At 44.5% G+C, this 25,454-nt stretch overlaps 6 non-coding genes across 6 annotated transcripts; all 6 read right to left on the bottom strand.

Annotated features, from left to right (window-relative positions):
• Positions 1–648: 648 nt before the first annotated feature.
• Trnac-gca (transfer RNA cysteine (anticodon GCA)) lies at positions 649–720 on the bottom strand. The gene has a single exon. It is a non-coding gene; the product is annotated as a tRNA-Cys (tRNA).
• Positions 721–5,941: 5,221 nt separating this feature from the next.
• Trnac-gca (transfer RNA cysteine (anticodon GCA)) lies at positions 5,942–6,013 on the bottom strand. Its single transcript has one exon. It is a non-coding gene; the product is annotated as a tRNA-Cys (tRNA).
• A 3,422-nt stretch (positions 6,014–9,435) lies between these two features.
• On the bottom strand, positions 9,436–9,507 carry Trnac-gca (transfer RNA cysteine (anticodon GCA)). Its single transcript has one exon. It is a non-coding gene; the product is annotated as a tRNA-Cys (tRNA).
• Positions 9,508–10,465: 958 nt separating this feature from the next.
• Trnac-gca (transfer RNA cysteine (anticodon GCA)) lies at positions 10,466–10,537 on the bottom strand. Its single transcript has one exon. It is a non-coding gene; the product is annotated as a tRNA-Cys (tRNA).
• A 4,796-nt stretch (positions 10,538–15,333) lies between these two features.
• Trnac-gca (transfer RNA cysteine (anticodon GCA)) lies at positions 15,334–15,405 on the bottom strand. Its single transcript has one exon. It is a non-coding gene; the product is annotated as a tRNA-Cys (tRNA).
• A 2,854-nt stretch (positions 15,406–18,259) lies between these two features.
• Trnac-gca (transfer RNA cysteine (anticodon GCA)) lies at positions 18,260–18,332 on the bottom strand. The gene has a single exon. It is a non-coding gene; the product is annotated as a tRNA-Cys (tRNA).
• Between the last annotated feature and the right edge of the window lie 7,122 nt (positions 18,333–25,454).

The raw sequence follows: 25,454 nt of genomic DNA, 5'->3' as shown, positions 1-25,454 counted from the left end.
CAAGGGAACCTTGGTGATCTTCCTACAGCTGACAGAAGTGGACAAGGTGCAACGCATCCTCTTAACCCTGAGCACTACACATGATACCTGCCCAGCGGATGACATTCACTGAGTTTTGTGTAACAGGTACACTGCTGACATGCACAGCCGCCTTCAGGTCTTCACTTGAAGCTGGTGCTTGTCCTTTAGCAAGGTCTGGGCCTTTATCCCCCAACCTAAACCTGATGATAAGGGATCTGGGAATTCAGAAACGCATCTCTAAATGCAGTGACCAGCTCTGGGTCAATATGTACCATTTCTACCTGTGAAGATGGGATGAAGGTGGGGAATAGAAGGGGAGGGGAAGTCCAGAAAGGAAGGGCTCTTCAGGTGGCTTCTGAAACCTACTGTGTGTGCACTATTCTCATGAGGTGGGGGATTTCCAAGACAAGCTGGCCTGTGGGCTCTTGGGGAGGATAGTGGGGTTGAGGAGGTTGGCCCTATGCATAAAATGGATATCAGTGTGGCCCCATATCATGCATCTCTGAGAGGGAAGCTTTTTGGTTTCCAAAATCCCCAATTGATTAATGGAGGTCTTCCAATGTCAGCTGGGGCCCTCCTAAGAGGAACTGCTTAAAGTAGTTATCAAAACGGGACAGTAGGTAAATAAGGGGGCACCTGGATTTGAACCAGGGACCTCTTGATCTGCAGTCAAATGCTCTACCCCTGAGCTATACCCCCACTTACATGGAACATCTCAGCACCTTTACATCCAGAGCACCACACCCAGGCTACCTGTGATTTATATTGCAGGTTTCTCTGCATGTTCTAGCATCTGACAGCTTTCTCCACTGAAGTCTGCCCTACCCTCTTTCATCCCAACCTTAACTAGTCACCCTAGCTCCCCTCCCTCCTCACACTGTGCTGGGGGAACCACCTTTGCACCTGGAAAGCACACCTGACTCCAGCATTTCCCTACGTCCACACGCAGTGATCAGATGAGATGTGCTGGTCTTGGTCTTCAATGAACCTCATACACAGCCCAGGGAGAGCCTACTCCATACTCCTAGGCCTCAAGGAGAGGGCTCATTATTACACTCCATTACTCGTTCCTTCAACAAACAATCATGGAGCTTGTTAGGTACCGGACCTTGTCATCCATGTTGAGGTCAGAGAGACAGGAGAGATACAGTCCATGTTCCTCCAGAAGTCTTGGTCCAAACAAGAAAACAACACAGGAATAAAATGTTTCCAACATGTGACAGAAGCTAAGTTGAGGCCTGAGGGAGCAGGGAGAAAGGAGCCCAGCTCAGGCATCAGGAGGGTCTTCCTGGAGAAGTGACAAGGAGGATTTGCCTAAGGAAAAGCTGGGCTCCTCAGTCCCACAGACCTCAGAAGGCTGGGAGTCCATGCAATGAGGGAGCCTCATGGTCAATATCTTAGAGGACAGCCTGTGCCACAGATGACCAGCCATGACCTGGAAGAGCCTCAAACCGTACCCTCTGCTGTCTCCTTGTGCAGAGGATGACACAGATATGACCTGAGAGAATCCAGAGCACAGGTGAACACACAGCTGACTATTCAGGCCTAGACACATTTGGGCGTTCAGTGTCAAAATGGATAACATGGTCATTATGTGACTCCTTGTTATTTACTACTTTAAATTTTTTTCTCTTTGGCATGTAAAAGAGATTCTTGCAAGGGAGCACCTGGATTTGAACCAGGGACCTCTTGATCTGCAGTCAACTACTCTACCCCTGAGCTTTACTCGCTACTGATAACTGTGGGTAATAAGCACTCTATACCTGGATGGCCATACCTTGGATCATCCACCTGGAGACGTGCACTTGACAGGGTCATATGCTTCCTTCATCATACACTCCCTTCCTGCTAGGCCACGCCCCTTCCTATGTACACACCTGCCTGCCACTTCTACTTGTGGCCTGCATCCTTCCCTCCCTAGTCTCCAGGTGAGTCAGTGACAATAAAATCATGGATGTTTGCAGCAAATAGAGCTGCTGTGGTCAGGGTGGGGCTAGCTCTAGGCATATGCAAAACTCCTAGTTTCTCCCTTGGGAACTCTTAAACCTCGGCATCATGTGTGGCTCTGAGAAGTGACCTGGATGATGCTGACTTACCTTTTGGAGCTATTGATTTAATTTGTGCCTTTTCATGTACAGATCTGGAAGAAAATGACAGAAGGTGCAATTATGCCAGAAAAAATGATATTGATAGCTGAGGAGTCATGACTGGAGTCCACATCTAGGCCTCTTGGCACCAAATGCTCTGGGCAGGCCATGAACTGCCCCTTTGTCTCTTCTACTCCCCTCATTTTCTTCATCTGCAGAATCACTAAGCACTTAAGACAGAAGAAACCTGAAGTCAGGACTCAGTCCTCAGAAGTGGGAGTCAGAGAGATCTCCAGTCTCTAGAGTTTTACAGAGATGGCCAATGTATGGTCAGTGTGAAAGGAAGGGGCAGCCATTTCCTCACAAGCTCAAAGCATGGAGATCTTCACCGTGTGCACAGAGGCTTCATCTCTCTCAAGGAAATAACATTTTAAAAGGAAACCAGACAAAATAAATGGCCACTCAAGAAAATTGACAGGAGACCAGATCAGGTCTGAAGGGCTTTGTGGGGAGGTCCCTCCACAGGATCTGGGAGGCCAGAACAAACTTAACTACTCACCCTGTGGTCCCTCCTTGCAGGAAGATTGAGAAGTAGGGGACACTGAGGAATTCAGAAAACACTCTCCCTCTCTTTTTTTTTCTATCTTTCTTTCTTTATTTTAGTTGTAGATGGACACCTTTATTTTTAGTTGTTGCTGAGGATCCAACCCAGTGCTTCACATGAGCTAGGCGAGCACTCTATTGCTGAATCATAACAACAGCTTCAAGGAAGATGTCTTCTAATGCCATATTCAGAGATCAAAAATAAGCGTAGGTTGGAAGAATCTGAATTTGATTCAAGGAACTGTGATCAGTCAAATGCTTTTCTCAAAGGATCTGCTGTTGCTATGTCATCCTTAAGGAAAAGGAAGATAATACACAATCATATTCCTAAAATGCCCATTCCTATTCCCAAAAACCTAGCCAAGTATAAGTTCCAATACCAATTTCCAGTCAATTGGAATTGTTGGATGTTAGGATGGACACTAGTAAGCGATTGTGATCCCTCCCCCCAAAATTAAAGATCTAAGATTTCAAATTAAACTAATCAGAAAGATGAAGGGAGATCTCTCTCTTTAGCAAGGTCAGCTGGTACTTCTGAGGTACATTCAGTTGGGTAACTGTCATTCAGCAATGATGTCCTTCCACACTGTCAACATTACAGATCAACTAAGGACGATCTTCAGAGAACCCTGACAACAGCAGCCTGCCTTCTGCCAGGTAACTGACGGCCCAGACAAAGCTGACATGAGTTAGGAAGGGTGGTGCTGAGGGTGAACAGCAAGGAGCACACTGACCAGAGGAGATGCCAGGGAGCATAGCCACAGAAGAACATGCCAGAGCAGACACCTGGATTCACACCAGGGACCTTGGTCTGCAGTGAAATGCTCCACCCATGAGCTACGCCCCCTTGACTGACTGGATTCCTCCTTAGCATGGGTCACCTGTGTCCCCACACCCCAGGACTCCATGGTGCTGTGTGGGTGTTATTCCTTCCTACCTGATGGTAACTGCCCATGCACCACAACCAGACTAGGGACCCCCATAGGCCAGTGTTAACCTTACAGGCCCCAGAGGGCTCTTTCTTCCCAGTCTTGCTGCTGTGAGCTCATTCTCCATTCCTTCAGTAAGTGGAATTCTGAGCCCTCCCCTCACTCAGGAGGTGGGATACACTGAAGGGAGGAAGGCAGGGTCAGGGCTGTGTCAGCCACTCCTGCGACACTGCCTCACAACACGTGGGATCTGCCAATGAGATCCAAGGATCTGTGTAGATCCAGGTGAGGTTTCTCTGTATCAGAGATCTGTGAACTTAAAGACAATATTTTTATCCATAGCAAATCCCAAACACAGTGGAAGTGCTAAAACAGACTTTCTTCAATGAAAATTCCAGCACAGAGATTGGAAAAACTGGAATTACAAAAACCTCACAGAAATTCAAATTACCAGGAAAGGTGGCCTTGCCACTTTTAAATCTGGTGCTACAGTTGCAACTCCCTTCTAGATACCAATTTCAGTATTTTCAAGCACATTCCCAATGATAATACATAAATAACCACTTCAAACTCAGTGACACCAATAATACCCATCCAGGATTAGGGAAGGTTCCCTGACTAGGCCCTAATTTGTTACTGGTGAGTGGCTCCAATTCAGAAATTCTGTATAAAAGCCTGCTTGGCTCCACCTTCAGAGAACCCTCCCTTTCCATCATTTTCCTTTGTCTGGGGACAGTGGGAAAGATGACCAAAGACCTTTCTAGGAAGGAGACTGCTAAATCAGGAAGGTGGAAGGAGATACGAGAAGCGGGAACCTGGATTTGAACCAGGAACCTCTTGATCTGCAGTCAAATTCTCTACCCCTCATACATAACTCCCATTCTGAAAAAAAAAAAAAAAAAAAAGATGATAAAATTGACCCCTTTACGTAAGTTGACACACACTGACTGGCACAGCCCAGCAAGCTCTGTCTCTCTGACCTCTGTACTCTCCTGTCACCAATGCCCCTCCATTAGAAAGCTTTCCTTGGTCCTTCACATGTGTGGAACCCAATGCATGTCATGAAGTCAAATCCCAGGTAAAGCAGAGTGTAGAGCAGAAACACAACCTGTGCTCTGGGGAGGAGACAGATTATCTCTCTTTGTAGAGAGGCAGGAAGAGGTAAAGACAGAACAGCATGAGCATGCTGAGGGCCTCACATCACGTGGCCTTGGTCTTCCCAAGAGAGAAAAGAGAGCAAAGAAGTAGGGTGATGCTCACCACCTGGAACAAAGACAAACTATCAGCCTGGCTCTGTGGGAAATACAGAAGCCGTGAATTGGAAAGGAATCAAAGATTGCTCATTAACAGAGGGTGCTGTGTGAGGTCACACTGCCACAGATTTGCATGACACCATTATCTGACTCTATCCTTTACTCCAGGAAAACGGGTGACCCCAGAAGGAAGACCCCAAACGAAGAAATATTCACTGGCATTTCGTACGTTGAAGGAGAAGAGAGCTGTGAGGATGGCAGAGAGGTCACAGGCAAAGACCCCACAGGAGCTATAATCATGACTGACAGGCAACTGTAGGGTTCATAACGGGTTTACAAACAGGAGAACCACAGGGTTTTCTAACACCATGGCCGAGAGAGAGATGGAGGAGATGAGGGTCAACACCAGCATAATGAATAGGTTCAGTAACTGCAAGAAAAGGAGAGGACAAATTGTGGAGAGGTGTCAGAAAGGACTTTGCAGGTTCTAAGATCGTGAGAGGGAACAGTTATGAGTGTGGGTCCAGTTGGGGTTGGTGTAGGATTAGACTTGACTGTGCATTTGAACACCCAAAGAGCCAAGAATCAGCACAACACACTAACAAGCATTGAGCCAGAAGTTTCCTTTTCTCCCACAGAAAGGTCAGTGCAGGGGTCCGGGTTTGCCATGGATAGCATAGGGTATAGGGCCATATTCCCTCTCTCCAGTTATTCTAACCCACATGGTTCACATTACAAAACCTCCTCCAATGTCCAACGTGTTGTCTCCCACTTAAGATTTCACTACCTTCCATGGAACAGAAAAAGAGGACAAAGAGACAAACCTCTCCCTGTAAGATGTTCTGCTAAAATGGGAGTAGAGTGGTGTTGGGAAATGGCACATTGTTAGACTGTTCAGGGAATTCTCATTCATACTTGGGGTTCAAATAACCACAGTAAAGCCTCAGCATGGACTGCTTGTGACAAAAATAGCATTTATCCTGTCGTGTACTAAAGAAGTGGAAACTGAGACAAAGTGTAGGAGAGGAGGTCGAAAGTAAGCATGAGTAGGGGGCACCTGAACTTGAACCAGGGACCTCTTGATCTGCAGTCAATTGCTCTACCCCTGAGCTATACACCCTGCTGCTTAAGAGTGTGGAATAAGCACCTTAAACCTGCATGGCCACACCCAGGATGCTCCTCCTGGAGATGTCACTCCCTAGTGTTCTCCCATCAAACACTTCCTTCCTGCCTGGCCATGCCCCTTCAAGTCTACACACCTCTAGGGATAACAAGCACCCTTGCTCCTTCTTAGAACCTGGCTGAGTGTGGACCTAAATGTCATGGATGTCTGCAGCAGCAACCTCCTTCGCACTCAACTAGAGGAGCCAGAATGCAAGAGCTGTCTGCTCAACAGACCCTTTGGAAGTGAGAGTGGAGCCTGGGATGGGCAAGAGCAAAGCCTCTAGGTTTCCCCCTCAGAACTCCTAACCCAACCCTCTGGGAAGGGACCCAGGGATCCCATGTGCCCTTAGCAGCTCCCTGCAGGATCTGACTCACATACAGGTTTGGGCTATGGCTTTAATCTGGGCCTGTGTTAGTCAGCTTCTCACTACTGTGACTGTTTTAGACACTTTTTCATCACTGAGATCAAAAGACCTGAAGAGAAAGATTTTAAGGAGAAGTTTATTTGGCGTTCATGGTTTCAGAGGTCTCATTTCATCACCAGCTGGCTCCATCCTGCAGGGCCTGAGGTGAGGCAGAGCATCATGGCAGAAGGGTGTGGTGGAGGACAGTGGGTCAGGACATCACTCCAGGAAGCAGAGAGATTCCCCCACCACAGGCAAAATATACACCCCCAAGGCAGGTCCCCAGCCACCCACCTCCTCCAGCCACACACCACCTGCTTACAGCCACCACCCAGTTAAGCCCTCTCAGGGGATCAAGGCACTGATCATGCTAAGGCTCTCATAACCCAGTCATTTCACCTCTAAACTGTCTTGCATTTCCTCACACAGGAGCTGAGGGAGACTCCTCATATCTAAATCATAATGGTGACCAAAATATCTGATCAGAGTCACTTAGAGGAAGAAAAGTTCACTTTGGACTCATGAATTCAGATCCATCTGATTCCAGAATCCTGGGTAAAAGGTGAGGCAGAACATCCTGCAGGGAGAGTGTGGCAAAGGAAATGTGTCCAGTTCATGGGAGGCAGGATGCAGAGACAGTGGTTGAGCCTCCTGGAAATAAATTTAAACCCCAGTGATGTCCCCAGTGGCCTATTCCTCCAGCTCCACCCCAGCTGCTTACAGCTACCACCCAGTTAGTCCATGCAATGCTTATTCCATCAACCCAGACCTGCTGTGACCTGTGAGTCGCTGCTTAAGGGTGGGAGCTTAAGGCCAGCTACCAGGCCTGGGTCAGAGGAAACTCATCACTGTGCTAACAACAGACAGGCTCCCTCCTCAAATGCCCATAGCCCATGTCTTCCCAGCCTCAGGGACTGGTGCAGTCAGCAGCCTGGAGAACCATTGGCTGCTAGAATGGCCCTCAAAGTCAAATATTGTGACCACCATGGTGGGTCCCCACTAAAACCCTTTCTAGTGTTTGAGGTCTATCCTAACACTCTTGGTAACAAACCAACTCCATCCTTCTGACCCAATACTCAGTTCAAAGAACTTGCTCAAAATTAAAATCTACAACAAATGCTACTCCTTCTAGCTTATTCCTTAGCTAACTCACATAGAGAATGATACTGAATGATCCCCTCCCAGAATTTCAGAAACATTTAAGAATCTCCAAATATTGACTGACCAATTCCAACAAGCTCAAGGACCAGGACAGGCTCCCAGCGGCTTGGCAGGAGCAGGTGACACAGATGCTGACAGCTTGGACCCTAAAGCCACACAGCATGGGTTCAAGTCCCAGGGACAGGTCATGTCCCCTCCTTGTGCGTCAGCTGAAAATCTGTAAAATGGGGAGAACAAGAGAACACACTTGATGGGCTGCTGTGTAGACTAGATGACTTAATCCATTGAAAACATCCAACAACACTGGCACATACTAAGTTCTGCACACTGTTTGCTGAACAAATAGATTCACCGGGAATTGAATCCGTTCACTGAGTAAGAAAGAGAATAAACGTTAGAATTCAACCTGCAGAGACCACACATGTGATATTATTAGAATAAATAGTCTTTCATTAGAGAGGAAATGGAAGCTGAATTAAGGATCAAAAGCTATCAAAATGAAAAAATACATATTTTGAATGAATCAGATTAGATATTCATGAAATATAAATTTAATTAACATATCACTTATATTTATTTTTATTGAAATACAGCTTATATAGTACAGTGCATAAGTCTTATGTATAGCTTCATGGATTTTTACCTACATGCCTACACATGTAACCACCTGAATCAAGACTCAGGAAGTCTCTAGCACAAAGAGGATTCTCTGAACTCCCCCCTATTTCCTTCCTGCAGGACCTAACCACTCACCACCCTGTGGATGTGTTGACCTGCTCTGGGGCTGAATCTACATGAACTCCCACTCTACGTATTCTTTTGAGTATGGCTTCTGTCACCCTCCTCATATCAATAAGATCCATCCACATTTATCCACTATGGAAATGATTCATTATTTTTAATTCCTGCTTCATGTTCCATGGTCTGACTATACCATGATTTATTTATCTATCCTACTATCGATAGATATTTCATTTATTTCTAGTGTGGAGATAGTTTTGTCAGTTTTTTTTTCACTATAAACAAAGTTTCGAAAGGACAATTTACAGAACAAAAATTTCAATTTGCATCATGGTTTCAGAGGTTCAGACTATGACTGGCGGCCTCCATCATGCTGGGCTGAGATGTGGTAGGATATCATGGTGGAAAGGTGTGACAGAGGAGAGCAGCTCAAGACATGGCAACCAGGAAGGAGGGAGAGAGAAAGAGTGGGAGTGAGAGAGCTCTGTTCACCAGAGACAAATATAATTCCCAAGGGATGGCCCTAGTGACCAACTTCCTACAATTGGAGGTGAGTGCTGACATACACAGACCCTTCAGGTCTTCACCGCCAGCTGGTGCTTGTCCTTCAACAGGTCTCAGACTCTTTCCCCCAACCTAAACCAGATGATAAGGGATCTGGGAATTCAGAAACACATCTCATCAGCCAGGGGCCAGCTCTGGGCCAACATGCAGCATTTCTTCCTGTGATGTAGGTGGGTATGGATCAGTGAGAGTAAGAGGGGAGGCCCAGGGATGTGGGAAGGGCTCTCCAGGTGGATTCTGAGACCTACTGTGTGCACTGTCCTCATGACGTGGGGGATTCCCAAGACAAGGTGACCCTTGGGCTTTTGGGGATGATAGTGGGGTTGAGGAGGTTGGCCCTATGCATGAAATCGATATCAGTGTGGCCCCATGTCATGCAGCTCTGAGAGGGAGGCTCTAGGTTGTTTTGAAATCCCCAATCGATTAATGGAGGTCTTTCAACGTCAACTGGGGCCCTCCTAACAGGAACTACTTAAGGTAGCTACCAAAACAGGACAGTAGGTAAATAAGGGGGCACCTGGATTTGAACCAGGGACCTCTTGATCTGCAGTCAAATGCTCTACCCCTGAGCTATACCCCCACTTACATGGAACCTCTCATTAGCACCTTTTCATCCAGGGCACCACACCCAGGCTACCTGTCATTTATATTGCAGGTTTCTCTGCATGTTCTAGCATCTGACAGCTTTCTCCACTGAAGTCTGCCCTACCCTCTTTCATCCCAACCTTAACTAGTTACCCCAGCTCCCCTCCCTCCTCACACTATACTGGGGGAACCATCTTTGCACCTAGAAAGCACACCTGACTCCAGCATTTCCCTAAGTCCACACACAGTGATCAGACAAGAGCAGCTGGTCCTGGTCTTCAGTGAACCTTCCACACACAGTCCAGGGAGAACCTGCTCAATGCTCCAAGGCCTCAAGGAGGGGGCGCATTATTTCAGTCCATCACTCATTCCCTCAACAAACACTCTGGAACTTGTTAGGCACTGGATATATCATTCATGTTAAGGTCAGAGAGACAGGAGAGATACACTCCTTGTTCCTCAAACAATCTTGCTCCAAACAGGAGAAAAACTCAGGAACAAAATGTTTCCACACATGTGACTGAAGCTAAGTAGAGGCCTGAGGGAGCAGGGAGAAAGGAGTCCTGCTCAAGCATCAGGAGGGTCTTCCTAGAGAAGTTACAAGGAGGATTTTCCTAAGGAAAAGTTGGCCTCCTCAGTCCCACAGACCTCAGAAGGCTGGGAGTCCATGCAATGAGGACACCTCATGGTCATTGCGTTGGAGGATAACCTGTGACACAGGTGACCAGTCATGACCTGGAAGAGCTTCACAGCCTGCCTGCCCTCTGCTGTCTCCTTTTGAAGAAAATGAGATAAATATGGTGAGAGAATCCAGAGCAGAGTTGTACACACAGTTGTTCACAGGACAGGGCTGTGGATTAAGTGTCAATATGGATGACATGGTTATTATGTGACTCCTTGTTATTTTCTACTTTAAATTTTTTTCTCTTTGGCATGTAAAAGAGATTCTTGCAAGGGGGCACCTGGATTTGAACCAGGGACCTCTTGATCTGCAGTCAAATGCTCTACCCCTGAGCTATACCCCCTGCTGCTACAGGTGTGTAATAAGCACTCTGTACCTGGATGACCACACATTGCATTATCCACCAGGAGATGTGCACTGACAGGGTCACATACTTCCTTCATCATACACTTCCTTCTTGATAGGCCACGCCCCTTCCTGTCTACACACCTACCTGTCACCTCTACTTTTGGCTAGTACCCTTTACTCCCTAGTTTCCAGGTGAGTCAATGACAACAAAATTGTGGATGTTTGCAGCTGGAAGCCCTTTAGAAGCAAATAGAGCTGCTGAAGTCAGAGCTGAGTGTTCAAGAGACCCTTTGGTGGTCAGGGTGGGGCTAGTTCTAGGCATATGCAAAAGTTCCACTTTCGTCCTTGGGAACTCTTAACCCTGAGCTTCATGTCCAGCTCTAAGAAGTGATGTGGATGATGCTGACTTACCTTTGGAACTATTTATTTAATTTGTGCCTTTTCATGTGTAGATCTGGAAGAAAATGACAGAAGTTGCAATTATGCCAGAAAAAATGATATTGATAGCTGAGGAGTCATGACTGGAGTCCACATCTAGGCCTCTTGGCACCAAATGCTCTGGGAAGGGCATGAACTGCCCCTTTGTCTCTCCTATTCCTCCCCTCATTTTCTTCATCTGCAGAATCCCTAAGTGCTTCAGACAGAAGAAACCTGAAGTCAGGACTCAGTCCTCATAGGTGGGTGTCAGAGAGATCTCCAATCTCTAGAGTTGTACAGAGATGGCCAATTATAGTCAGTGTGGAAGGAAGAGGCAGCCATTTCCTCACAAGCTCACAGCATGGAGATCTTCAACTTGTACACAGAGGCTTTATCTCTCTCAAAGAAATAACATTTTAAAAGAAGGTCAACACCAGAGAAATGGCCACTCAAGAAAAGTGATAGGAGACCAGATCAGGTCTGAAGGGTTTGGGGGAGGTCACTCCCCAGGATCTGAAAGGGCAGAACAAACTCACCTACTCACCCTGTGGTCCCTCCTTGCAGGACGATTGAGAATTAGGGGACCCTGGAGAGGTCAGGAAACTGTTTTCTAATGCCATGTTCAGAGATCAAAATTGAGGTAAGTAGGAAGAATCTGAATTGAATCAGGGACCTGTGATCAGTCAAATGCTTTTCTCAAAGGATCTGCTGTTGCTATGTTATCCTTAAGGAAAAGGAAGATAGGACGACACTATGTTCCTAAAATGCGCCTTTCCAGTCACAAAAACCTAGCCAAGTTAAGAGAACAATGAGAGCCAACTTTCACCAGAATGTCCAGACCATATCATCTTGGAGGCACAGGTTTTCCTCAAGTTGATGAGGATTAGGGCAAGTGAGAGCTATTTGCAGGCAGCAGCTCTCTTGCACACACTTCAAGTTCCTTGGGGTGCCTGGCACAGTGGGACCAGGCCAGCCAAGCTGAGGGTGCTTCTGTACCCAGCCTATAAACCCCCTGCCTGCAGTAACTGGTAGAGCAGAGCACCATGGGGAGGGAAGTGCTGGTGCAGGTGACTGCCCCTGCACAAAGCATCAGGAGGGATGGAGGCACTGCCTTCTGGTGAAGCTCCAGAAGCACCAGGCGCAACAGAGGTGCACCTGCCCAGCCCCTCCCCACTGGGCCTTCCCTGCGGGCATTTCCTATGACTCTCATATCTCGTGTCTCTTCTACCAGTGTTGTCCTTGGTCTTTGCAACCTATACCACTGCCCTATAACTGGGCTGTGGATGTTACCTTTGCCTAATGAGCAATTTCCAGTGCTGAGCTTCACTGCAGGGAGTCCAGGCCTCCCTATGGCCTCCACACACCCACAGTGCTCTGCCTGGAGATCTGGTCACCCTCTCCTTCTCCTCACCCACAGCTCATCCAGCCTGCCACACTCCCACAGTGCCCTCCTCCACCCACCTGGCCACTGTGTGTGCCACAATCCCGCCCTCTCTGTCCCTCACTCAGGGGCTGAAGGCACCAAGCACATCGATGTTGCTCACCCCTGGAATGTCCTTTATCTACATCATGGTGCAAGTCACAACATAATTTTCTCACACTTAGAATCATTGGATCTTATAGTGGGTGTTAATAGGAGATTGGGCCCCCAATATTGAAGTTCCTACTTTCCTCCTAAGTGCTACTAATCAGAATTACTAGGGGTGATCCAGAGTCTGAACAAGATCAGCCAGTAATTCAGATGCAACTCAGTCTGGGTGATCCTGAGGCTGTGTGTCACTCTATTGTAAACTTCACAGAGCAAATAATTCGGATCTTCAATAAGACACAAAGGTCACTACCAATAGGACCTTGACTGGTGCCCAATTTGTGATTTTACTGGAAAACAGTGACACAGTCATAAATGGGTTGTGACAAGGTTGACTGCTAAACAAATTCCAAATCGGATTTGAAATCAAGAATTAGCCTCCAGGAGGCACCTGGATTTTAACCAAGAATTTTATCCACTAAAATTTTCCACCCATGACTGTGCCCCCTCACCTGATTGGGTGCCTCCTGAGCATCTTTCACCCAGGTTACCACATCTACCAGCTCTGTCGTGATACAAGTTCCAGATGTGAGCCCAAACTCAAGGGCAGGCAGGCAGGTCCTCTCTATAATGGAAGCTCTGAAAGGTCGCATGGCTGAAGGCCACATGCAGGAATGACCAAGGAACTGGCCTCACATTCACCTGCCACAATCTGCCCTGTCGGTCAGACTCAGGCAAAATTCACTCACCTCTATCCGAAGCCCCAGAGCCTCATCCCATAAAGTTCAAGATCTTATGATCAACATTGAATCCAAGGGAGGCTTCCCTGATCCAGAGATCTACAAGTTTAAAAGGCCAGATTACTGTCCCTCGCACACCCCAAACAGAAGTACAGGAACAGACTTCCTGCAATAAACTTTTGAACTTGAAGATCAGACCAGATGGGAAGCACACATGGTCACAGTACTGGCTCATACTCCATTGTCAGGCAGAAGTGGCCATGCCCCTCTGTCACCTTTTGCTACACCTGGAGTCCCCTTCCATATACTCATTTCAGTGTTTTCCAGCATTTCACAATCCTTGGACAAAACCAAGCACTCCAAAACTTAGTGACATGGAACAACAAGCATCCTTTTGTTCAGTGATGTTCCCTGACGGGACTTTGGTTCTGCTGGGGGTAGCTCCCAATTCATTGTTCTACATAACCCTCCGCCCTGCCTCTGGGAATCTGTCTTTTCCCATCATCTTCTTATGCATTTCAGAAGAGGTCGTTGTAGAAGATGTGGTCTTGGTGGCAGAGAGACTCTTCATCTTGCTTCCATCTGTGGAATATTGGAGGCCCAGGAAGGTCTTTCTACTTCTCAGACGTCTCAGGTGTTGAGTCCAAGTTGTTAATGCCTTTGTCAACAGAGCTCCCTTTAAAAACAAAGTTGGGTTTTCTACATATTTGATTCCATTCTCCAAAAACCATGATCATACTTCTTTTTGGTATTGCTTTCTCTCTAGTTCAATTATAAATATTTGGGCACATTATATTTTCTGTGGAACAACACACATAATCTCTCTACAACATTTCTCCAACTGAAGCATCTACTTGGTACCACCTTACTTCTTTTAGTGGTCTTAAGAAAGGGCATTCAAATCCCAGCTCATGAGGCTGAGGCAGGAGGATCATGAGTTCACAGCCAGCCTCAGCCATTTACTGAAGCTCTAAGCAACTCAGCAAGACCCTGGCTCTAAATAAAATATAAAAAAGACTGGGTGGGGTGGGTGTGCCTCAGCGGGTAAGCACTCTGGGTTCAATCCTTTGTGCCAACGAAAAAAGAAGAAGAAAAGAAAGGGCATTCAGGCCACAGAATTTGGTATGTTCTCTGAGGTTCTATCTTTTCGGAAAGCTCTGGAATTTCTCTTTCCTAAAGTGATATGGCCTCACCTTCTATGTGGAAAAAGTCAGTTTCATTTTTCCAACTATATCATCTCTGCACTATGTACAGAGAAACCTATTTATACAGTAATCAGTCCTTTTCCCAAGTCAAATCTTCCTTGTAGCACCCTGTCAAATGCAGCCTGTCCCAAATAGCTCATGCATTTCAGTTTGCCCTTCAAGATCCTGTCTGCAAATTCAAGTATATTTTCTGCCTCTGGCTTATCATAGCCACCATGCTTCCTGCCCTGAGTAGTGGTTTCCTCACCTTTTTTCCAGTAGCCAGCATCCTGCTGGTTCTGATGTTTAGAATCAAAATCGGACACCTCAAGGAACTTTCGAGGTCTTTCCACTCCTACCAGAGGTATGCAAAGAACATCGCTGGCACCTGATCAGCAGATGACATCTAGTGAGGAATGACCTAACTGGACGGTAGCTCTCCTGACACCCTCGGCCCCCTCAGGTCTCCACCTTCATGTTGTGCTTCTCCTTCTTAGCACAGTCTCTGCCACTGTCCCCAACCTTAACCAACAAATAGGGGTCCAGGAATTCAGAAACTCATCTTATTTTGCAGAGGACAGCTCTGGACCTAACCAAGCTCCATTTCTTCTGGACTGTGAGCCTGGAATGTGGAGGATTAAAAGAAGAGGGGAGGTAAAGGAGGTGGGACGGGCTCTCCTACTACGTGTGGACCGTAATCACAAGGTGGGATTCCAAGTCAAGGTAGACTTTGGGCTCTTGGTGATTATAGTGGGGTTGAAGAACAGTTAAGTCCTACATTAAAAAGGGAACTTCAGTGTGGCCCCATGTTTTACAGCTCTGTGGGTGAAGATCTAGGGTTGTTTCTAGAAACTCCAACTAATGGAGGACTCCTAACTTCACTCTTGGTCACCTGGATCAGGTACCAAAATTACATGTCAACAGGGGGCACCTGGATTTGAACCAGGGACCTCTTGATCTGCAGTCAAATGCTCTACCCCTGAGCTATACCCCCTGTTACACCAGTGTCACCTAGTTAATACCTTTTATTTGTGTGTTAATATTCAGCTTTACAAGGTTAAATTATAGTCACCCTCACTACTGACTTTCCAGAAGAGGCCAAACCTGATTTGCAACATACCTTCCCACAACCATCCAGCTTTCCAGGCCTATCCTTGAGTGGGATCACCAGTCAAAGAAGATAAGCTGCCTGCAGATCCCCCAGTCCATTTCCCATTGATTTTCTGGTTTAGTCCACACGTTGGACAACTGTCTTCAAAACTATCCACACCCTCCTGCTGTCCCCAGCTTCTCCTCCTTCAGTGAAGACAGAAGGAGGTAATGCTGTCACGGAGCTCTGACAGTTGGCATTTGCAGCAACAACACAGCAGAATCCCCCTCTTCCCTGTTAGAGCAGTGTCATGGTTTGGATATGAGATGTGTCCTGAAAATCTCAAGCAGCAATGCAGGAATGTTCAGAGGTGAAATTATTAGATTTTAGAGCTGTACCTCACCAGTGGATTAATCCATCTGATGGATTAACAATTTGGATTAATGGGCGGTAACTGTAGGCAGGTGAGCCATGGCTGGAAGTACTAGGCCTCTGGGGCAGTGCATTGGGAATCCTATGCTGTCCCTGGCTCCTCCTCCTCATGACTCCCTGCCCTCTTCCTGCTGTCAAGGGCTGAGCAGTTCTCCTCCCCCTTCCACCATGCTGTTCTCCCTTACCTCAGGCCCAGAGTCATGGAGGTGGCAGATCATGGACTGAACCTTAGAAACCATGAACCAAGACAAACTTTTCCTCCTCTAAGTTATTTTTGTCAGGACTTTTGGTCACAGCAATGAAAGGTGACTAACACAGCATCCAAACCAGGATTTTGGCCTTTGAGTTTCCAACAAGCCTATGGTAGACCCAAGCATGGTAGAAAGCAGTTTATTAAAGGGAAATGTCTGCCCTACATAGAGAACCTGGATGTTGAGATTTGTCTCTCCAGGTCTGTCCCTGAGACTACTGCACCAAACTGCTAATGTGGGCAGGAGGAGGGAAGGAGACAGCTTGGGATTACTCTCTGTTCCTAGGAAGTCTGCCCTGGAAAAGCCCCAAAGAATTCTATATGACAGTTACTGCCTTCTCTCTGAGGATCCAATAGGGTTGGAGGAATCAGAAATGTGCAGGGGAGGGGAGCCAGATGTGTGGAACACCAGGGACACCCAGAGTGCAGGGCAGGTCTGGAGACAACTCTAGGCAGTCCATGTATTTAACTGTGAGTTGAAACCATTTATATTCAATGTTATTATAGAGAAATGTTTATTAACTCATGCCAGTTTTATTTATTTCTAATGTTTAATTTGTTTCCTCTTATCATTTTTAAACTAGTCTTCTAATGAGATTTTTTCATTTCTTAGCTCTGGGGTTTGTTTTTTATGTCTTCTGTGTGGAGAATTTCTTTAAAATTTTTCTGTAGTGCTGGCTTACAATTCTTTTAGTTTCTGCCTATCTTGGAAAGGTTTTTATTTCTGCTTTAATTCTGAAGGATAGTGGTCTTAGTTCCCTGTTATTTGGTTGACACCTGTTTTCTTGTAGGGTTTGGAATACATTATTCTAAGCCTTCCTGATGTTATAGTTTGTATTGAGGAAACAGAAGTAATTCTGGTTGCTGGATCCCAAATATGACCTGACATTTTTCTCTTGAGACTTTTAAAATTCTATTCTCCTTCTCTTAGCTACTCATTTTCACTACAATGTGTAATGGAGAAGAACTTTTTTGATCTTATATATAGGATTCTGAATACCCCCTGAATATGGATGTCCATCTCAATCTTAAGGTTTAGAAATTTTCTATTATTTCCCTAAAGAAATATTATCTATACCATTAGCCTGCATCTCACGATACTCTTCAATTCCAATGCTTCTTAATTTTGAAATTGTAATGTTGCCCAGGTTCTTGAATATTATCATCCTCCTTATTTCCCTCATTTTCTTTAATATGATTTGAATGTTCAAGACTAAACATTTTGTTTTCCAGTTCTCAGACTCTTTCTTCAGCATGGTCTACTTTATTAAACTTCCTACTGGCCTTTTTAAAAATAATTTCTCATTGTCAAGATTTCTATTTGATTCTTGTTCATACATGACTCCTTATTAAATTTCTCATTTATGTCCTATTTTGACTTCCTTAATTCATTCAGTAGTTTTTCTCTATTCACTTGGAATTCATTGATCATCTATATAAACATTCTTTTGAATTCTTTATCCAGTATTTCATCCATTTCGGCATTTTTGCTGGTAAATGGTGAAGTTTAGGAAGCTACATGTTAGCTTCTTTTTTCATATTTCTTGTACTCCTGTATAGCGTTTCATGCGTCTATTGCAATGAATTTTTCTTACACTCTTCTTTGTTGACCCTTTTAGGGCCCCATTCTCTCTTGCCAAAATATTCTGGAATATAATGTTTATGTGAATTTTTCCATGTCCAAATGGGTGTTGTAGTACACTTCCCCTGCAAGTTCTTTGCTGATGATAAGTGTATTTTGATACAGTGTATGTTGTGTCAGAGTTTGAGGACTCCGTTTTCCTTTTTGTTCTCAAAAGAGTGGGGTTCTACTTGTAGATCTTTGTGTTGCATACAGCAGGGTATGTGAGGTACACCTTCTATGATTGATTTTCTTCCTTTAACAATCTATATATCTAAAGGGCAATGGAAGTTATGAAGATTGAACTCCCTCCTAGGTAGGGTTTCCACCCATTTTGTGTTCATTCTCTATTTTGGTTAGAAGAATGGATGGCTATGAGTGGGACGTAAGGGTTTGGGTAAAATATGGATGACATGGTCCATGTTCTTCTTTGGCATGGAAAAGAGACTCTAGTGAAGGGACATCTGGATTTGAACCAGGAAACCTCTTGATCTGCAGTCAAATGCTCTACCCCTGAGCTATACCCCCTGCTGCTTATGAGTGTGTAATCAGCACCTTAAACCTGGATGGTCACACCCTGGATATCTCCACCTTCAGATGTGCACTGACTAGCACTCTGCCATCAGGTACATCCTTCCTACTAGGCCACACATCATCTTCTGGTTCTTCTAGCCTGCATGGCTTTCATTCAAAAACCCCCACAATCCATGAAGCAAATGTTGTCCCCCACATTAGGATCATGTCTTCCATGGTGTAGAAAAGAGGAAGAGAAGAGACAAGCCTCTCCCTGTAACAGTTCTGATTTAATTGGTCTGGAGTGGGGCCTGGGAAATGGCATTTTAATAAACACTTCAAGTGATTCTAATTCACATTTGGGGTTAAGAACAACCCATAGTAAAGCCTCAGCATTTGCTGGTTGTGGTAAAAATGTTTAAACTGGTGTGTACTAGAGAAAAGGTAAAATTATGGGGGTCTGTTTAGAATTAGTCAAAAACAGGAGTAAGAAGGGGGAACCTGGGTTTGAAACAGGAACCACCTGATGGACAGTCAGATACTCTGTCCTCAAGCTATTCCCTCCTATCCTGATGAGGCTTCATTATTTCATTCACTCCTACACCCAGCCCACCTGTGACCCATGAGGTGCAACTTCAGGACGGGATTTCATGGCAAATGCCAGGCCTGAGTCACAGGAAACTCATTACCCTGCTGCCTAACCACACACAGGATCATCTCCTCAAATACCCTCAGCCTGTGTCCTCCCAGCCTCAGGTCCAGGTGCAGGCTGCAGCCTGAGAGGCACTGGGTGCTAGAAGGGGCCTCACGGCTAAATGCTGAGCCCTCTTGGCAGTTCCCCACAAACACAAACTCCAGTGACTGAGTGTCCCCCTCATACACTCAGGGCCCTCCCAGTCGGGACTAACCCTCCTGGCCCCATACTCATTTCAGAGCCCTTTCCACAAAACCACAACCTAGGAAAAGGTTCAGGTGGCACAGATGGAGAATGATGCAGAATGAGCCCATCCAGAATTAATCAGAGTAGAGTCAGGAATCCTGGCACATCAAAGAACTGACACCAGGACAGCTAAAGTCCAGGACATGCTCCCAGCAGCTGACAGTAGCTGAGTGACAGCGACTCTGAGGTCAGACAGCTGGGGTCAAGTCCCAGGGGCAGGTCACTCCCCCTCCTGTGCCTCCACTGCAAACCTGTAAAATGGAGATAGTAGGAGTCCCCCCTGAGGGACTGTTGTGCAGGATAGATGACTTAATCCATGTTCAGCACTCCAAACAGCACTGGCACAAACTCAGTTCTACCCACTGTCTGTGGAACAAATAGACTCACCAGGAATCAGCACCATTCACTGAGTCAAGAGAGAATAACACTGGAGCTCAACCTGCAGAAACCCCACGTAGGAAACTACTAGATAAGTCAGAGTATTTTACATGAAAGTAAACTACAATCACATGTATGAAGTACAGTCAAGCGCATAAGTCTTTATGTACAACTTGATGGATTTTTACAAATACACACATGTGACCACCTGAATCAAGACACCTTCCTTCTCTAGCACTCAGAGGCTCCTTGAATTCCCTCCTATTACTTTGTCCTCCCAGTATCATCCCCATGGATGAGTTGCCCTGCTCTGTAGCTGCATCTCCGTGGATTCAGACCCTAGTGGTTCTTCTGAGTCTGACTTCTTTCACCCAACTTCATGTCAACGAGAACCATCCACAATTTTCCCCTCGGCATTAATCTGTTATTTAGATTCCTGTTTAATACTCTGTGTTATGATCAAGCACTATTAATTTATCTATCCTGCTGTGGGGGTAAATTTCATCTGTGTCCAGTGTGGAGCTGTTTCAGTCAGCTTTTCTTCTCTTTGACCAACAGATCTGACAAGAAGAATTTAGAGGAGGGAAACTTTATTTTGGCTTCAGTTTTCAGAGATCACTCCGTGGTCAGCCAAATCCATTCCTCTAGACCCAACATGAGGCAGAACATCCTAGGTATGGTGTAGTAGAGGGAAGCAGCACAGGACAACACACTCTGGAAGTAGACACAGAATCCACTCTCCAGAGGCAAAATAAAAACCCCAAAGGCACACTACCAGTGACTGACTTCCTTCAGTCACACCCTACCTGCCCAGATTTACCACCCAGTTAATCCGTACAGCAGATTAATCCACTGACTGGTTAGTGCTCCCACAATTTCATCCTTCACTTCTCAACATTCTTTCATTGTATTACATGTGAACTTTTGGGGAACTTGTTAGCCAGGCTGTAACAGGGGTTATTGAGAAAGTACTGCTACAAACATGGATACCCTCTGAGGTCCTCATGTAGGGATATAGGAAGGAATAGGACATCCAAATTGCTAAGTAGTAGGGTACTCATTGCTAAGTAGTAGGGTACTCATATTGCTAAGTAGTAGGGTACTCATATTGCTAATTAGTAGATTTCTCATATGGCTCAGTAATAGGGTACTCATATTTTTGACACTGAAAATGCCAGATGGGTGTCTAAAGTGGTTCAACCAGATTCCATTACCACCAGTTGGTTCAGTGTTGCTGTGGCCATACATCCTCCCCAACATGAAGAACCCTTAGTATTTCCCATTTTTACTGTCGTGTTGATAATATGGGTGACATCTTCCTGGCAAGCAATGAGATGTGGACATTCTTTCACATGCTTAATAGAGAAAAAGATTATTTTGGCTCATTTCTTCATAGGTTCAGTCCATGGTGCACTAATTCCATTGCTCTGAACCCAAGGTGAGGCAGAACATCATGGTGGAAGAGTGTGGAGGAGGAGCGCTGCTCCATACGTGGAAGTCAGGGAGCAAAGTCAGAGGGGACGGGACCAGAGGAAAGATGAATCCTTCAGAGTGTCCCCACAGAGATCCACCTCCTCCTGCCTGACCCATCTGCCTACAGCTACCACCAAGTCAGTCCATTCAACCCAGGATGGACTGATTAGGTTACAGCTCCTACAATCTAATCACTTTATTTCCTTACCTAACTCAGGAGCTTGCAGGAGATACCTCATACCTAACATAAAAAAATCAACTCCTTGTCGCCAAAAACTTATGACCACCTCAAAGTGCAAAATGCATTTAGTCCATCTCTAAGGGTCCCCATAGTCTTAACAGTTCCAGAATTATCCAAAAGTCCAAATTCAAAGTCTCCAAGTAAACTCTTGGCTAAGGGCCCATTTAAAATTAAAATCAAGTAGAAGATACAATGACCCAGAGTAAACATCTCATCCAGGGGAAGGAATAGGACCATGCAAACGAAGAATGGGACCAAAATCATACCAAAATCTACCCAGAATTTTGGGTTACTTTTGTTTTCACAAAGTTTTTGTTTAAGACCTTCACTATTTCTTTCTGAAATATTTAGTGTAACATGAGTTGAAACTACGATGGAGAGTTTATATTTTTTTCTTTTTAAAATTATTTATTTATGTTAATTAGTTGTACATGACAGTAGAATACATTTACACATTTTGATAGATCATGCATATATAGAGTGTAATCTCTCATTTTTCTGATTACACATGTGGGAAGCCTTCCTTACCTAGCAGAATCAGACTGGTTGAGCCATGGGATGCTGATGTCTGGCTTCTAGGAACGGCCAGGAAGTTGCATGGAGTGGCTCCTATCTCCTTCTGGAATATTCCCCCTAAGAAATGGCTCCCCAACTCCACCTTATCCCATCCATCACAGAAGAAGCTTCTTGCAGTCTTGGCCCCCTTTACCTGTGTGTCTATATATAAGATAGTTGGGTGACTCCATGTTGTTACAAGCCACAGCTGGTATGGCCAGACCCATCAGGTCCCCTCTCATTTATAAAGAGTATTGGTCTTGTGTGTTTACTGAGCAGTTGTTTGTGGATAATTGATTTATAAACAGCCAACATCATCCTCCTGCAATTACCCTTTTTCTCAACCTCGTGAAACAGGGCTGAGACACCCACATTCACTGCAGGGTCACATAGGTCACACAGTCATGTGTACATGAGGTAATATGCCTGATTGCTATTTAAGACAAAAAAATTTCACTATGGTTTCAATTTCAATTTTAGTCTCAACAGTTGTTGTATTATTCATGAGTTCCATTTCTTCTCGAGTCGATTTTATAAAACTAAGCCATGGGTGTAGACAAACATCAAAGATTAGGTGTAAATAGAATTTATTGGGGAACAGGTGCAAACTGCATCATGGCATCTATACTTCCATGAATCGTCCTTTATTTCAAGGAAACATTTCTTGAGCTGGACACAGTTGGGCACATCCTAACAAGTCTACCAGAAGATACATACCACATCATGTATTTACAGGCAAGCTTGGAGGGACCACACAACAGTGGAAGACTTCTGGAGAAGAAAAGGCCTATCAATAGACAAGACAGTGTGAAGCTGGACCATCAACTGCTTAGGAAGTAGCTATGCTAGGACCTCTGTCAGCTCAAATATTGTATATTTTCCATTGAACAAGATCAGTCCTACTAAACTAAAACAGATTAGTGAGAAGGGAGAGAGAAGCAAGATCATCTAGCCAAGAATTTCTCTGTCTTCATGCAAATTATATTTTTCTAGAAATGTTTCTATACCATCTAATATCATATTTCATAGTCAAAAGTGGCTTGTAATATCATGGTACAAGCATTTCAATGTCTTTGGAAATTATGCTAATGTATCCTTTCTAAAGAAATGTCATGTTGGCTATGAATGTTTTCTGTTTTCACTTTGTTAATCTTGCCTGAATTATAATTTTTATTATTTGTTTCAAAGAACCACTTTTGGTTCATTAATCCTGTTTATTTTCTACTTATCTTTAATACTTTCTTCCTTATTCTTCCCTTGGATTTATTTTTACCAATCCATTTGTACCTTTGTTGAGATAAACACTTAGTTTGTTTATTTTCCCTTTTTCTATTTACATTATTTTAGGTGAATTAAGGCTATAAATTGTCCTCTTAAGTAGTGCTGTTGTTGCAACTCACAAGTTCTAATATCTAGTATTTTCATCACCATCTGTTAGTACAAAATATTTCATAATGCCTATTATAACTTCTTCCTTGATCCACAGTTGTTTAGAAGTACAATATTTAGTTTTTAACATATGAGAATTTAATAAATCTCATTTTTTCTAGTTATTTGATGTTACTGGTTCCCAGTTGAATTTTATTTTTTTCCTTTCTTTAAAGTTGGATATAGACACAATGCCTTTATTTCATTTATTTTTTCATGTGATTCTAAGGATAAAACCAAGTGCCTCACATATGTTAAGCAAGTGCTCTACCACTGAGCTACAACCATGGCCCCTAATTTTATTTTGATCAGAAAATAATCTTTATGATTTTAATACTGTGGATATTCTAAAGCTGCCTTATGGTTCAGTAGAGTCATTTTGTCAATAATGCTCGTGCACTTGAAAAATGCATATTTTTCCTTTAAGTGAAAGAATATTTACATTTTAATTCAGTCAACTTTATTAATCATGTTTAAATCTTGGGTATTACTTCACAAGACAGAGTGTTGAAGACCTCTCATTAAAGGATCCAATGGAAATTTGTCCACTTCTCCTTTTTACTTTGATTAACGTGTGTTCTGTGTATTTTGAAGCTGTTATTAAATTCACTAAATTCAGAATTGCTTATCATTCATAGTCATTTGACCTTTCCAACAATACAGAATGACTCTTTCTACTCTTAATGTCAGTCAGTTTGTGGATACTGTAACAAATGCCTGAGATCAATTTTATAAAGAAAAAATATTTTCAGTCTCATCATTTTGAAGTTTATGTCCCTGCCAACTTGGTATCTTTGGTTTGGGGCCTATGACCAGGCAGTTCCTTGTTCATAGCAAGGGACACATAGCAAAGGGAAATCATTCACATCCTGGGTGGGATGTGATGAATGAGAGGAAGAAAAAGTGGCTGGGGACACAACATCCCCTTCAAAGACATAGCCCACTACAGGAAACCTCACACTAAGCCTCTCCCCTTACATTTCCACCACCTTCCCATAGCACTAATCTGAGGACTAGGACTTTAATGTGTGGTTTTCAGGGATGTTCCAGATTCAATCTACAGCACATAGTAATGCTTTTTGCCTCAAAAATGATGTTGTCTAGTACTAATGAAACTACACTGTGTGGTACATGTATCTGTCTTTTTATTTTTAACCTGTTTGTATCCTTGATGCAGATGTGTTTTCAGTGAGGAAGATACAGTTTTTGTTTTATTTTTTTAATCTAGCAAAATTCTTTTAACTAGGACATTTAATACATGTGTGTTGGAGTATTTGGCATTGTTCTCAGTGCTTTCAATTCACACACACACACACACACACACACACACACTATAAAGCAGTACTACTACCAACAGCACCCATTGTGCTGATCCATACAGTAAGACACTGCAGAAGTTGGGCAACTTATCAGAGGAGAGTAAACTCATTCACCCCAGTGACCATCCTGGAGGTTCTGCCACGTGGAGTCAATATCAGACACCCCAAGGGAACCTTGGTGATCTTCCTACAGCTGACAGAAGTGGACAAGGTGCAACGCATCCTTTAACCCTGAGCACTACACATGGCTGATACCTGCTCAGCGGATGACATTCACTGAGTTTTGTGGAACAGTGACTCTGCTGACATGCACAGCCGCCTTCAGGTCTTCACTTGAAGCTGGTGCTTGTCCTTTAGCAAGGTCTGGGCCTCTATCCCTCAACCTAAACCTGATGATAAGGGATCTGGGAATTCAGAAACGCATCTCATCACCCAGTGGCCAGTTCTGGGTCAATATGCACCATTTCTCCCTGTCAGCATAGGATGAAGGTAGGGTATAGAAGAGTCCAAATAAGAGGTGAGGTCCAGAAAAGAAGGAAGGGCTCTCTAGGTGGCTTCTGAGACTGACTGTCTGTGCACTATTCTCATGAGGTGGGGGATTCTCAAGACATGGTGGCCCTTGGGCTCTTAGGGACGATACTGGGGTTGAGGAGGTTGGTCCTATGCATAAAATGGATATCAGTGTGGTCTCATGTCATGCAGCTCTGAGAGGGAGGCTTTTTAGTTTCCAAAATCCCCAATCGATTAATGGAGGTCTTCCAACGTTAACTGGGGCCCTCCTAACAGGAACTACTTAAGGTAGC

Source organism: Sciurus carolinensis, chromosome 8 (genome assembly GCF_902686445.1).
Source record: "Sciurus carolinensis chromosome 8, mSciCar1.2, whole genome shotgun sequence".
Taxonomy (NCBI): Eukaryota; Metazoa; Chordata; class Mammalia; order Rodentia; family Sciuridae; genus Sciurus; species Sciurus carolinensis.
The sequence above is the reverse complement of the archived record's forward strand: the minus strand, read 5'-3'. Positions and strand labels throughout refer to the sequence as shown.